This window comes from Ambystoma mexicanum, chromosome 1p, assembly GCF_040938575.1.
Source record: "Ambystoma mexicanum isolate Mex_15411 chromosome 1p, UKY_AmexF1_1, whole genome shotgun sequence".
NCBI lineage: Eukaryota > Metazoa > Chordata > Amphibia > Caudata > Ambystomatidae > Ambystoma > Ambystoma mexicanum.
In genome coordinates this window covers 1,487,819,322-1,487,834,499 of record NC_090921.1, presented here as the reverse complement: position 1 = coordinate 1,487,834,499, position 15,178 = coordinate 1,487,819,322, and positions in this window count along the sequence as shown.

Sequence of the window (15,178 nt, the reverse complement as noted above, 5' to 3'; positions counted from 1 at the left end):
TGCAAGCTGCCATACCAAGATGTGCTGCCTGCACGCTGTTGTGTGATTGGTGCAGTTGATGCTCTGCCCCCATTGGCTCTAGCTCCTTTGTAATAGGCCAATGCGTAGCCGGCAGGCTTGGCCGGCCCTCCTCCAAAGACCCGATCCAGGCCCTTGACAAAATGCTTGTCTCTTAACTATCCCTCGCATGGGCAAGGCAGCAGTCCCTGGAATGGGACTGTGCCCTCTCCCTACCACAGGAGGTGGCCAGGTGCAGCTCCAACACAGCTTGACGATAAGGTAAGACCCTCCCTGGGCCCTTTCAGGCACATGCACATCGTTGCTGCCATAACTTTGAATTGCTTCACTGCCCTGAAGATCGTGGCACTCTACAGCTCTGTTGTGAACTGTGGATGTTACTGCTTGCTAGGCTGCATTTTCGACGGCTACTGCCCTTCTGAAATATATTCGAACTGAGAGCTGCCATACCAAGATGGCTTCCTGCACACTGTTGTGTGATTGGTGCAGTTGATGCTCTGCCCCCATTGGCTCTAGCTCCTTTGTAATAGGCCAATGTGTAGCCCGAAGTCTTGGCCGGCCCTCCTCCAAAGACCCGATCCTGGCCCTGGACAAAATGCTTGTCTCTTAACTATCCCTCGCATGGGCAAGGCAGCAGTCCCTGGAATGGGACTGGGCCCTCTCCCTACCACGGGAGGTGGCAAGGTGCAGCTCCAACACGGCCTAGCGATAAGGTAAGACCCTCCGTGGGCCCTTTCGGGCACACCCACGTCGGCGCTGCCATGACTTTGAATTGCTTCCCTGCCGTGAAGATCGTGGCACTCTACAGCTCTGTTGTGGACTATGGCTGTTACTGCTTGCTAGCCTGCATTTTCGACGGCAACTGCCCTACTGCAATATGTTCCAACTGCAAGCTGCCATACCAAGATGGCTGGTGCACACCGTTGTGTGCTTGGTGCAGTTGATGCTCTGCCCCATTGGCTCTAGCTTCTTTGTAACAGGCCAATGAAAAGCCGGCAGGCTTGGCTGGCCCTCCTCCAAAGGCCTGATCCTGGCCCTGGACAAAATGCTTGTCTCTTAACTATCCCACGCATCGGCAAGGCAGCAGTCCCTGGAATGGGACTGTGCCCTCTCCCTACCACAGGAGGTGGCCAGGTGCAGCTCCAACCCGGCTTGACGATAAGGTAAGACCCTCCCTGGGCCCTTTCAGGCACATGCACATCGTTGCTGCCATAACTTTGAATTGCTTCACTGCCCTGAAGATCGTGGCACTCTACAGCTCTGTTGTGGTCTGTGGATGTTACTGCTTGCTAGGCTGCATTTTCGACGGCTACTGCCCTTCTGAAATATATTCGAACTGAGAGCTGCCATACCAAGATGGCTGCCTGCACACTGTTGTGTGATTGGTGCAGTTGATGCTCTGCCCCCATTGGCTCTAGCTCCTTTGTAATAGGCCAATGCGTATCTGGCAGGCTTGGCCGGCCCTCCTCCAAAGACCCGATCCTGGCCCTGGACAAAATGCTTGTCTCTTAACTATCCCTCGCATGGGCAAGGCAGCAGTCCCTGGAATGGGACTGGGCCCTCTCCCTACCACGGGAGGTGGCAAGGTGCAGCTCCAACATGGCCTAACGATAAGGTAAGACCCTCCGTGGGCCCTTTCGGGCACACCCACGTCGGCGCTGCCATGACTTTGAATTGCTTCCCTGCCCTGAAGATCGTGGCACTCTACAGCTCTGTTGTGGACTATGACTGTTACTGCTTGCTAGCCTGCATTTTCGACGGCAACTGCCCTACTGCAATATATTCCAACTGCAAGCTGCCATACCAAGATGGCTGCTGCACACCGTTGTGTGCTTGGTGCAGTTGATGCTCTGGCCCATTGGCTCTAGCTCCTTTGTAACAGGCCAATGAAAAGCCGGCAGGCTTGGCCGGCCCTCCTCCAAAGGCCCGATCCTGGCCCTGGACAAAATGCTTCTCTCTTAACTATCCCACGCATCGGCAAGGCAGCAGTCCTTGGAATGGGACTACGCCCTCTCCATACCATGGGAGATGTCCAGGTGCAGCTCCAATACGGCTTGACGATAAGGTAAGACCCTCCATGGGCCCTTTCAGGCACGTGCACGTCGGCGCTGCCATGACTTTGAATTGCTTCCCTGAAGATCCTGACACTCTACAGCTCTGTTGTGGACTATGAATGTTACTGCTTGCTAGGCTGCATTTTCCACGACTACTGCTCTTCTGCAATATATTCGAAGAGCGAGCTGCCATACCAAGATGGCAGCCCACACACTGTGTTGTTGTATGCTTGGTGCAGTTGATGCTCTGCCCCCATTGGCTCTAGCTCTTGTAATGGTCCAGTGAGAAGCCGTTAGGCTTGGCCGGCCCGCATCCGAAGCCCCGATCCTGGCCCCGGACAAAGTGCTCCTCTCTTCACTATCCCGTGCATCGGCAGGGTAGCAGTCCCTGTAATGGCACTGCGCACTCTCCCTGCCACGGGAAGTTGCCAGGTGCAGCTCCAACATGGCTTGACGATAAGGTAAGACCCTCCCTGGGCCCATTCAGGCACGCCCACGTCGGCTCTGCCATGACTTTGAATTGCTTCCCTTTCCTGAAGATCGTGGCACTCTACAGCTCTGTTGTGGATTATGGATGTTACTGCTTGCTAGGCTGCATTTTCGATGGCTACTGCTGTTCTGCAATATAATTGAACTGCAAGCTGCTATACCAAGATGGCGGCCCGCACACTGTTGTGTGCTTGGTGCAGTTGATGCTTCGCCCCCATTGGCTCTAGCTCCTTTGTAATGGGCCAATGAGAAGCCGGCAGGCTTGGCCAGCCCTCTTCCAAAGGCCTGATCCTGGCCCTGGACAAAATGCTTGTCTCTTAACTATCCCGCGCATGGGCAAGGCAGCAGTCCCTGGAATGGGGCTGTGCCCTCTCCCTACCACAGGAGGTGGCCAGGTGCAGCTCCAACACGGCTTGACGATAAGGTAAGACCCTCCCTGGGCCCTTTCAGGCACGCGCACGTCAGCACTGCCATGACTTTGAATTGCTTCCCTGCCCTGAAGATCGTGGCACTCTACAGCTCTGTTGTGGACTATGAATGTTACTGCTTGCTAGGCTGCATTTTCGATGGCTACTGCTGTTCTGCAATATAATTGAACTGCAAGCTGCTATACCAAGATGGCGGCCCGCACACTGTTGTGTGCTTAGTGCAGTTGATGCTTCGCCCCCATCAGCTCTAATTCCCTTGTGATGGGCCAATGAGAAGCCGGCAGGCTTGGCCGGCCCTCCTCCAAAGGCCTGATCCTGGCCCTGGACAAAATGCTTGTCTCTTAACTATCCCGCGCATGGGCAAGGCAGCAGTCCCTGGAATGGGACTGTGCCCTCTCCCTACCACAGGAGGTGGCCAGGTGCAGTTCCAACACGGCTTGACGATAAGGTAAGACCCTCCCTGGGCCCTTTCAGGCACGCGCACGTCAGCACTGCCATGACTTTGAATTGCTTCCCTGCCCTGAAGATCGTGGCACTCTAAGCTCTGTTGTGGACTATGGATGTTACTGCTTGCTAGGCTGCATTTTCGATGGCTACTGCTGTTCTGCAATATAATTGAACTGCAAGCTGCTATACCAAGATGGCGGCCCGCACACTGTTGTGTGCTTGGTGCAGTTGATGCTTTGCCCCCATCGGCTCTAGTTCCCTTGTGATGGGCCAATGAGAAGCCGGCAGGCTTGGCCGGCCCTCCTCCAAAGGCCTGATCCTGGCCCTGGACAAAATGCTTGTCTCTTAACTATCCCGCGCATGGGCAAGGCAGCAGTCCCTGGAATGGGACTGTGCCCTCTCCCTACCACAGGAGGTGGCCAGGTGCAGCTCCAACACGGCTTGACGATAAGGTAAGACCCTCCCTGGGCCCTTTCAGGCACACGCACGTCAGCACTGCCATGACATTGAATTGCTTCCCTGCCCTGAAGATCGTGGCACTCTACAGCTCTGTTATGGACTATGGATGTTACTGCTTGCTAGGCTGCATTTTCGACGGCAACTGCCCCACTGCAATATATTCCAACTGCAAGCTGCCATACCAAGATGTGCTGCCTGCACACTGTTGTGTGCTTGGTGCAGTTGATGCTTCGGCCCCATCGGCTCTAGTTCCCTTGTGATGGGCCAATGAGAAGCCGGCAGGCTTGGCCGGCCCTCCTCCAAAGGCCTGATCCTGGCCCTGGACAAAATGCTTGTCTCTTAACTATCCCGCGCATGGGCAAGGCAGCAGTCCCTGGAATGGGACTGTGCCCTCTCCCTACCACAGGAGGTGGCCAGGTGCAGCTCCAACACGGCTTGACGATAAGGTAAGACCCTCCCTGGGCCCATTCAGGCACGCCCACGTCGGCGCTGCCATGACTTTGAATTGCTTCCCTGTCCTGAAGATCGTGGCACTCTACAGCTCTGTTGTGGACTATGGATGTTACTGCTTGCTAGGCTGCATTTTCCACTACTACTGCTCTTCTGCAATATATTCGAAGAGCGAGCTGCCATACCAAGATGGCGGCCCACACACTGTGTTGTTGTATGCTTGTTGCAGTTGATGCTCTGCCCCCATTGGCTCTAGCTCTTGTAATGGTCCAGTGAGAAGCCGTTAGGCTTGGCCGGCCCGCATCCGAAGCCCCGATCCTGGCCCCGGACAAAGTGCTCCTCTCTTCACTATCCCGTGCATCGGCAGGGTAGCAGTCCCTGTAATGGCACTGCGCACTCTCCCTGCCACGGGAAGTTGCCAGGTGCAGCTCCAACATGGCTTGACGATAAGGTAAGACCCTCCCTGGGCCCATTCAGGCACGCCCACGTCGGCGCTGCCATGACTTTGAATTGCTTCCCTGTCCTGAAGATCGTGGCACTCTACAGCTCTGTTGTGGATTATGGATGTTACTGCTTGCTAGGCTGCATTTTCGATGGCTACTGCTGTTCTGCAATATAATTGAACTGCAAGCTGCTATACCAAGATGGCGGCCCGCACACTGTTGTGTGCTTGGTGCAGTTGATGCTTCGCCCCCATTGGCTCTAGCTCCTTTGTAATGGGCCAATGAGAAGCCGGCAGGCTTGGCCAGCCCTCTTCCAAAGGCCTGATCCTGGCCCTGGACAAAATGCTTGTCTCTTAACTATCCCGCGCATGGGCAAGGCAGCAGTCCCTGGAATGGGGCTGTGCCCTCTCCCTACCACAGGAGGTGGCCAGGTGCAGCTCCAACACGGCTTGACGATAAGGTAAGACCCTCCCTGGGCCCTTTCAGGCACGCGCATGTCAGCACTGCCATGACTTTGAATTGCTTCCCTGCCCTGAAGATCGTGGCACTCTACAGCTCTGTTGTGGACTATGGATGTTACTGCTTGCTAGGCTGCATTTTCGATGGCTACTGCTGTTCTGCAATATAATTGAACTGCAAGCTGCTATACCAAGATGGCAGCCCGCACACTGTTGTGTGCTTGGTGCAGTTGATGCTTCGCCCCCATCAGCTCTAGTTCCCTTGTGATGGGCCAATGAGAAGCCGGCAGGCTTGGCCGGCCCTCCTCCAAAGGCCTGATCCTGGCCCTGGACAAAATGCTTGTCTCTTAACTATCCCGCGCATGGGCAAGGCAGCAGTCCCTGGAATGGGACTGTGCCCTCTCCCTACCACAGGAGGTGGCCAGGTGCAGCTCCAACACGGCTTGACGATAAGGTAAGACCCTCCCTGGGCCCTTTCAGGCACGCGCACGTCAGCACTGCCATGACTTTGAATTGCTTCCCTGCCCTGAAGATCGTGGCACTCTAAGCTCTGTTGTGGACTATGGATGTTACTGCTTGCTAGGCTGCATTTTCGATGGCTACTGCTGTTCTGCAATATAATTGAACTGCAAGCTGCTATACCAAGATGGCGGCCCGCACACTGTTGTGTGCTTGGTGCAGTTGATGCTTCACCCCCATCGGCTCTAGTTCCCTTGTGATGGGCCAATGAGAAGCCGGCAGGCTTGGCCGGCCCTCCTCCAAAGGCCTGATCCTGGCCCTGGACAAAATGCTTGTCTCTTAACTATCCCGCGCATCGGCAAGGCAGCAGTCCCTGGAATGGGACTGTGCCCTCTCCCTACCACAGGAGGTGGCCAGGTGCAGCTCCAACACGGCTTGACGATAAGGTAAGACCCTCCCTGGGCCCTTTCAGGCACATGCACATTGTTGCTGCCATAACTTTGAATTGCTTCACTGCCCTGAAGATCGTGGCACTCTACAGCTCTGTTGTGGACTGTGGATGTTACTGCTTGCTAGGCTCCATTTTCAACGACAACTGCCCTACTGCAATATATTCCAACTGCAAGCTGCCATACCAAGATGTGCTGCCCACACACTGTTGTGTGCTTGGTGCAGTTGATGCTCTGCCCCCATTGGCTCTAGCTCCTTTGTAATGGGCCAATGAGAAGCCGGCAGGCTTGGCCGGCCCTCCTCCAAAGGCCGGATCCTGGCCCTGGACAAAATGCTTGTCTCTTAACTATCCCGCGCATGGGCAAGGCAGCAGTCCCTGGAATGGGACTGTGCACTCTCCCTACCACAGGAGGTGGCCAGGTGCAGCTCCAACACGGCTTGACGATAAGGTAAGACCTTCCCTGGGCCCTTTCAGGCACATGCACATCGTTGCTGCCATAACTTTGAATTGCTTCACAGCCCTGAAGATCGTGGCACTCTACAGCTCTGTTCTCCAGCATGGGGTCTGGCATGGATTCACATGCTCATGAATATTCCCCGTCGTCAGGCTGGGAATCCTCGGTAAAGAAAAAAACCAGTATCAGTTTCGTTTCTGATCTGTTTTTCGTAGTAATAACCAATCACTGGTCTCTGCGTCATACTGACCACAGCCAATGACTGCCCTCTACCTAAGCACCGCCTCTGGCAGCCATCTTCAGATTTTTACCGCACGTTCATGTGTTGGGATCCTCGTGCTATTGCTCTCGAGCGTTAGTGCTATTTTTCGCGCTTTTTTCACAAAAAACTTCGATTCTTTCGGTCAAAAGAGCCTCAAGCTCCACCGATCCTACATCCGATCAACGGGGACCCGTGTCGAATTCATCTGTGCCCCTCAAGGGTGAAGATTTCGTCGAGCTACACTTCGGAGGAATCCAGAAGCTTCTCAGGCCCGGTCTCGGAGATGGCCCAGGAGAAGGGAAGCTCGACGCCCGGAAAGCTGTTCAGGGTCTGCCCTGGATGCCAGCTGCAGAACGTCTTCAAGGAGGACGAACACTCTTTCTGCCTTTACTGCCTTCATGAGGACAAGACGCACGTGGAGAAGGACTGTGCGTTTTGCGGCAACATGTCGGAACGGACCATGAAGGACCGCCATCAACGTCTCGCCAACTGGCTGGAGGGTAAGAGCCCGTCTGGCGAGAAGAAGAAGAAATCCGAGCGGTCTTCTAAGACCTTTGAGGGCGCCCCGGCGACGGGGGCCCAACATAAGGCCAAGCACCGCAAGTCCGCTGGCACCGGGAGCGCCGAACGGTCGGGCTCTACGGGCGCCAGGCAGGGCGCACCCTCCCCGGCACCATCAACCACGAGCCAACGCTCTGGGTCGGGTAAGAGGAAGGCCGAGCACCCGGCGAAGCTCCTGGAGAGGCCCCGGTCGAGCTCTAAGGCAGAGGAGGAGCGTGGCAGTGCCCCCTCCCTCAAGGATAAGGCGGTGAGCGCACCTAAGGTGGTGAAGGCCTTGATCCATCCGACCAAGCCCTCTATCGAAACGGTCGCGGCGGCCCTGGCTCAGCCCGTGGTGGCTGCACCAGTGGTGGCGACCTCAGGGCCCAGAATCTCCCTGCCTCCTCGGAGGGAGTCTTCCTTTGTGCCCATCGATAGGACCCCCGTGAAACCCTCCGTGGGGAAGAAGAAGGGGGGGCAGGGCGTCGTCGGAGATTCGGCCTCAACCTCAGAAGAGGAGCTGATCGAGGTCTTAAGCCACGGCCTAGGCGTGGAAGAAGGCCAGCCCGTCGGAATGGACCCCGACGCAGGTGACGACGACGACATCGTCGAGGATACCGACGGGGCCCCTGCTTGCCCGTCGGATTCCCCTCTGCCAGCGCCGCAAGACAACTCGGCGGCCATTTTGTTGGCCATACAGTCCTTATGCTCCGAGATAAGGACGAGGCTACCGTTACCGACGGAGGAACCTCTCCCGTCGGGGGATCCAGAACCGGGACCTTCTGGTGTTCCCCCTACCAAGAAAAGAAGGATCCATCCACCACCTCCTTTTCAACCGTCGCGCCCCTTCCAGCCCTCCGCCCCGTCCACCCGAGGGGATGATACGGGGACTGACACGGCAGCGACGGGTACGGACGACGAGACATACGACGAGGATTTTCCGTCGTCGCCTCCCACCAGGGCTTCTCCGCCCGACGAGATCGGATCTTTCCACTCCATGATCTCCAGGGCTTCCGAGCTTTTCCAACTCTGCCCTGAGGAGAAGAAAAAGGAAGGCTTCCTTTATCAGCGGCGCGAGGCCAAGAGGAAGACGGTCCTCGCAGTGCCTCTGTTGGACGACATTTGGGATGAGGGCCTTTCCCTCCTCAAGAACCCTTCCACGACGCCAGCTAGAAGAGACCGGTACGAGAAAAAGTACCGGGTCCCGGACACGGCCCCCCTATGCCTCCGGGCGCGGCCTACCCCGGACTCCGTCGTCTCCGCGGCAGCCAGGAAGAAAGCGGGGGGGGGGTGCGGCCTCCACATCGACTTCCCCGCCGGACGGCGAGGGAAAGAAATTGGATGCTATGGGACGTAGAGTCATCTCGTCGGCAGCGACGACGATTAAAGCGGCCAACGCCTTGGCTATCGTGGCCCGCTACGACAGGGAGCTCTGGTACAAGATAGCTCCCCCGCTGGATTTTCTGCCGGACGACAAGAGGGCGGAGGCCCTTGAGATCCTGCAGGAAGGTGAGGTGGCCTCGGACCACGCCATCACCGTGGCGACGGACATCCCCGACACCGGGTTCCGCCAGCTGGGCAACGGCGTTTGCCTTCGACGTCGTGGATGGCTCAAAGCTACGGACTTCCGGCAGGACGTCCAGACCAGAGTCCTGGACATGCCCTTCGACGGGAACAACCTGTTTGGGAAGACAGTGGACGATTCCCTTCAGGCCATCAAGGCGGATACTGAGACGGCCCGGGCCCTTGGAGTCCTGCAACGACGGACGCCCTTTCGGAGCGGCGGAGGCAAGGGCGCCTCCAAAGGTTCCGGCGGCGGTTTCGCTTCCTACCGTCAAGCGGCCCGCTCTTCGTCGCAAGAGGCCTACAGAGGACGAGGCAAGTCTAGCGGACCCCGCCGTCGTCGCCAAGGAGGTCAAGGCGGCAAGGCCGCGTCCAAGCAGGATTGAACCGGCCGTGGGGTCGGGCCCCCACCGAAGCACCCCGGTGGGAGGCCGGCTGGCGGGCTTCGTCAGCGTGTGGGAGTCCATCTCCACCGACCGTTGGGTGCTGGACGCCCTGGCCCGGGGCCACGCGCTCGAGTTTCAAAGAAGGTGCCCGCGCGTCCCCCCCGTGGCCAGGAAAGAACTTCACGTCCCTCAACTTCTCCTGGAGGTAAAGGCGATGCTCAGAAAGGGCGCCATCGAACTCGTCCCAAAGAGGCTTCGGGGCTCCGGAGTCTACTCGAGATACTTCCTCGTGAAGAAGAAGACGGGAGGATGGCGCCCCATCCTAGACCTGCGACGTCTGAACAAGTTCATCAAGGCGCAGAAGTTCCGGATGGTCACCCTCCAGCACGTCCTGGGTCAGCTGGAGGAAGGAGACTTCCTATCGTCGTTGGATTTGGAGGATGCCTACTTCCCTTCGGACTACGGTCGGCACCCAGGGTATTCACCAAGTGCCTCGCACCGGTGGCGGCGCAGCTGCGCCGCGAGGGGATTCACGTCTACCCCTACCTGGACGACTGGCTCATCCGCGCCAAGACGAGGGAGCTCGCCGTGGTCCACACGGCAAGGACCGTCCAACTCCTCACGGACCTGGGATTCTCCGTGAACTACGCCAAATCCCACCTGGTGCCCGCGCAAGTCGCACTGTTTCTGGGAGCCAGGCTCGACACAGTGTCCCTTCTGGCCTCCCCGTCGGAGGAGAGGACCAGGACCATCTTGGGCAAGGTGCAACGGATGTTGGTGGCCGACGCGGCCAAAGTGAGGTCCATCAAGTCCCTCCTCGGGATGATGTCTTCCTGCATCTACCTCATTCCCATGTGCAGGCTCCGGATGCGCCCGTTGCAAGAATTCCTGGATGCGCGCTGGATCCAGACGACGGGCAGCTTCGAGGAAAGGATCAAGCTCGACGAGAGTTTCCGACGAGCGATACGGTGGTGGGGCACCCGCGCGCATCTGACGGCGGGCATGGACTTCCAGACCCCAGCCCACCAGGAGACTGTGACCACGGATGCCTCCCTGGAAGGGTGGGGAGCGCACACCGAAAATCTGCACGCAAGGGGACTCTGGCTCCCGACGGAGAAGTCCCTGCATATCAACGTCCTGGAGCTCCGTGCAGTGTTTTGGGCCCTCAGGTCCTTCCTTCCGTCCCTCAAGGGCAAGGTGGTGAGGATCTTCACCGACAACACCACCACCATGTTTTACATCAGGAAACAGGGCGGAACCAGGTCCCCAGCGCTGTCCAAGGAGGCGCAGGACCTGTGGCATTGGGCCGTTGCCCAAGGGATTTTTCTGGTGCCGTTTCATCTGGCAGGGATAAAAAACACCATCGCCGACTCACTCAGCAGGGAGCTGCGCTCGTGCCACGAGTGGGAACTACGGCAGGATCTGGTGGATCGCCTCTTCCGACGGTGGGGCACACCCCAGATCGACCTGTTCGCGACGGCGACGAACACCAAGTGCCGGAGGTTCGCCAGCAGGTTTCCCCAGACGAGGAGCATGGGCGATGCTTTCTCGTTCCCCTGGGAGGGCCTGTTCCTCTACGCGTTCCCTCCCTTGCCTCTGCTAATCCGGCTCGTCAACCAGCTCAAGAGGTCACGGTGCAGGATGATCCTCGTCGCACCTGCGTGGCCGAGGCAGATATGGTTCCCGGACCTTCTGGACTTGTCAGCGTCCCCGCCGATCAAGCTGCCGGCGGACGCGGATGTACTCTCCAGGGAAGGAGGCGCCATCCTCCACCACGACCCGAAGTCGCTGAACTTGCAGGCCTGGCTCCTGCAGCGCTGGAGTTTGGAGGATACGACATACCGGCCGATTGCAGAGAGGTTCTTGCAAAGGCCAGGGCGTCCTCGACTCTTAAATGCTACGGACACAAATGGAAGAGGTTCTCTGTCTGGTGCCACGCACAGAAGATTAACCCTCTACGGATTACGGCCCCCCAAGTACTGCCGTACCTGCTGACGCTGGCCAAAGCTGGTCTGGCACACGCGTCCATCAAGATTCATCTTGCTGCGATCTCCCGATACACCAGAACCACGGGGCGGACGTCCTTGTGGTCTCATCGTCTGGTGAAAGAGTTCATGAAGGGACTGTTCAGATCGTTCCCGCCGGTGAAGGCTCCGGCCCCGGCGTGGGAGCTCAACGTGGTGCTGACCAAGCTCATGGGACCTCCGTTCGAGCCTCTGCACTCGGCCCCGTTGAAGTTTCTATCGTGGAAAACAGCTTTTCTTGTGGCCATCACCTCCGCACGACGAGTGGGAGAGATCCAGGCCCTTTCCTGCAAGGCCCCGTACTTGACTTTCCACGACACGAGGGTAGTGCTCAGGACGCACCCCTCCTTCATGCCCAAGGTACCGTCGGACTTCCATCTCAACGAACCCTTGGTGTTACCTGTGTTCTTCCCGTCGCCTTCGTCGCCGGCTGAGAGGACTTTGCACTCGCTGGATGTAGCTAGAGCGCTGAAGTTCTACGTGGACCGCACAAAGGGTTTTCGGAAGACGTCACAACTCTTTGTGAACTTTGGACCTGTCAATCAGGGGAAGGCTCTCTCGAAGGCTTCCATCTCCAGATGGCTCTCCGGCTGTATCATGTGCTGTCACCGGTTGGCAAACCGACCGCTGCCTGGCCGTCCGAGAGCCCATTCCACCAGAGCGATCGCAGCTACCACGGCGTTCCTATCTGGTGTGCCCCTGCTGGACATATGCAGGGCTGCTACGTGGAGGTCGACGCACACCTTCACGAAATTCTACTGCGTCGACCGGGATTCCAGGGAGGAGTCCAGGGTCGGCCAAGCAGTGCTGCGCAACCTGTTCGCCTGAGGTGAGCCTGGTGAGGAGGTAAGATGCTTAATGTTGAGTTGATGTGATGCTTAATGTTGAGCCTTTGCCACCTCCCGTGGTTGTGCATGTGTGTACTGCTATGTATTCTTTATTCATGAGCATGTGAATCCATGCCAGACCCCATGCTGGAGAAGGAACAAGTTACTTACCTGTAACTGTTGTTCTCCAGCATGGGTCTGGCATGGATTCACATGCGAACCCTCCCGCCTACCCCTCTGCGGCTCTTCACTTGGTCATACTGCCACTTCACGTGCTTCCAAATCTGAAGATGGCTGCCAGAGGCGGTGCTTAGGTAGAGGGCAGTCATTGGCTGTGGTCAGTATGACGCAGAGACCAGTGATTGGTTATTACTACGAAAGACAGATCAGAAACGAAACTGATACTGGTTTTTTCTTTACCGAGGATTCCCAGCCTGACGACGGGGAATATTCATGAGCATGTGAATCCATGCCAGACCCATGCTGGAGAACAACAGTTACAGGTAAGTAACTTGTTCCTTATGGACTATGGATGTTACTGCTTGCTAGGCTGCATTTTCGACGGCAACTGCCCTACTGCAATATATTCCAACTGCAAGCTGCCATACCAAGATGTGCTGCCTGCACACTGTTGTGTGCTTGGTGCAGTTGATGCTTCGCCCCCATCGGCTCTAGTTCCCTTGTGATGGGCCAATGACAAGCCGGCAGGCTTGGCCGGCCCTCCTTCAAAGGCCTGATCCTGGCCCTGGACAAAATGCTTGTCTCTTAACTATCCCGCGCATGGGCAAGGCAGCAGTCCCTGGAATGGGACTGTGCCCTCTCCCTACCACAGGAGGTGGCCAGGTGCAGCTCCAAAACGGCTTGACGATAAGGTAAGACCCTCCCTGGGCCCTTTCAGGCACATGCACATTGTTGCTGCCATAACTTTGAATTGCTTCACTGCCCTGAAGATCGTGGCACTCTACAGCTCTGTTGTGGACTGTGGATGTTACTGCTTGCTAGACTGAATTTTCGACGGCTACTGCCCTTCTGAAATATAGTCGAACTGAGAGCTGCCATACCAAGATGGCTGCCTGCACACTGTTGTGTGATTGGTGCAGTTGATGCTCTGCCCCCATTGGCTCTAGCTCCTTTGTAATAGGCCAATGCGTAGCCGGCAGGCTTGGCCGGCCCTCCTCCAAAGACCCGATCCTGGCCCTGGACAAAATGCTTGTCTCTTAACTATCGCTCGCATGGGCAAGGCAGCAGTGCCTGGAATGGGACTGGGCCCTCTCCCTACCACGGGAGGTGGCAAGGTGCAGGTCCAACACGGCCTAACGATAAGATAAGACCCTCCGTGGGCCCTTTCGGGCACACCCACGTCGGCGCTGCCATGACTTTGAATTGCTCCCCTGCCCTGAAGATCGTGGCACTCTACAGCTCTGTTGTGGACTATGGCTGTTACTGCTTGCTAGCCTGCATTTTCGACGGCAACTGCCCTACTGCAATATATTCCAACTGCAAGCTGCCATACCAAGATGGCTGCTGCACACCGTTGTGTGCTTGGTGCAGTTGATGCTCTGCCCCATTGGCTCTAGCTCCTTTGTAACAGGCCAATGAAAAGCCGGCAGGCTTGGCCGGCCCTCCTCCAAAGGCCCGATCCTGGCCCTGGACAAAATGCTTGTCTCTTAACTATCCCACGCATCGGCAAGGCAGCAGTCCCTGGAATGGGACTTTGCCCTCTCCCTACCACAGGAGGTGGCCAGGTGCAGCTCCAACACGGATTGACGATAAGGTAAGACCGTCCCTGGGCCCTTTCAGGCACATGCACATCGTTGCTGCCATAACTTTGAATTGCTTCACTGCCCTGAAGATCGTGGCACTCTACAGCTCTGTTGTGAACTGTGGATGTTACTGCTTGCTAGGCTGCATTTTCGATGGCTACTGCCCTTCTGAAATATATTCGAACTGAGAGCTGCCATACCAAGATGGCTGCCTGCACACTGTTGTGTGATTGGTGCAGTTGATGCTCTGCCCCCATTGGCTCTAGCTCCTTTGTAATAGGCCAATGTGTAGCCGGCAGGCTTGGCCGGCCCTCCTCCAAAGACCCGATCCTGGCCCTGGACAAAATGCTTGTCTCTTAACTATCCCTCGCATGGGCAAGGCAGCAGTCCCTGGAATGGGACTGGGCCCTCTCCCTACCACGGGAGGTGGCAAGGTGCAGCTCCAACACGGCCTAACAATAAGGTAAGACCCTCAGTGGGCCCTTTCGGGCACACCCACGTCGGCGCTGCCATGACTTTGAATTGCTTCCCTGCCCTGAAGATCGTGGCACTCTACAGCTCTGTTGTGGACTATGGCTGTTACTGCTTGCTAGCCTGCATTTTCGACGGCAACTGCCCTACTGCAATATATTCCAACTGCAAGCTGCCATACCAAGATGGCTGCTGCACATCGTTGTGTGCTTGGTGCAGTTGATGCTCTGCCCCATTGGCTCTAGTTTCTTTGTAACAGGCCAATGAAAAGCCGGCAGGCTTGGCCGGCCCTCCTCCAAAGGCCCGATCCTGGCCCTGGACAAAATGCTTGTCTCTTAACTATCCCACGCATCGGCAAGGCAGCAGTCCCTGAAATGGGACTGTGCCCTCTCCCTACCACAGGAGGTGGCCAGGTGCAGCTCCAACACGGCTTGACGATAAGGTAAGACCTTCCATGGGCCCTTTCAGGCACATGCACATCGTTGCTGCCATAACTTTGAATTGCTTCACAGCCCTGAAGATCGTGGCACTCTACAGCTCTGTTGTGGACTGTGGATGTTACTGCTTGCTAGGCTGCATTTTCGACGGCTACTGCCCTTCTGAAATATATTCGAACTGAGAGCTGCCATACCAAGATGGCTGCCTGCACACAGTTGTGTGATTTGTGCAGTTGATGCTCTGCCCCCATTGGCTCTAGCTCCTTTCTAATAGGCCAATGCGTAGCCGGCAGGC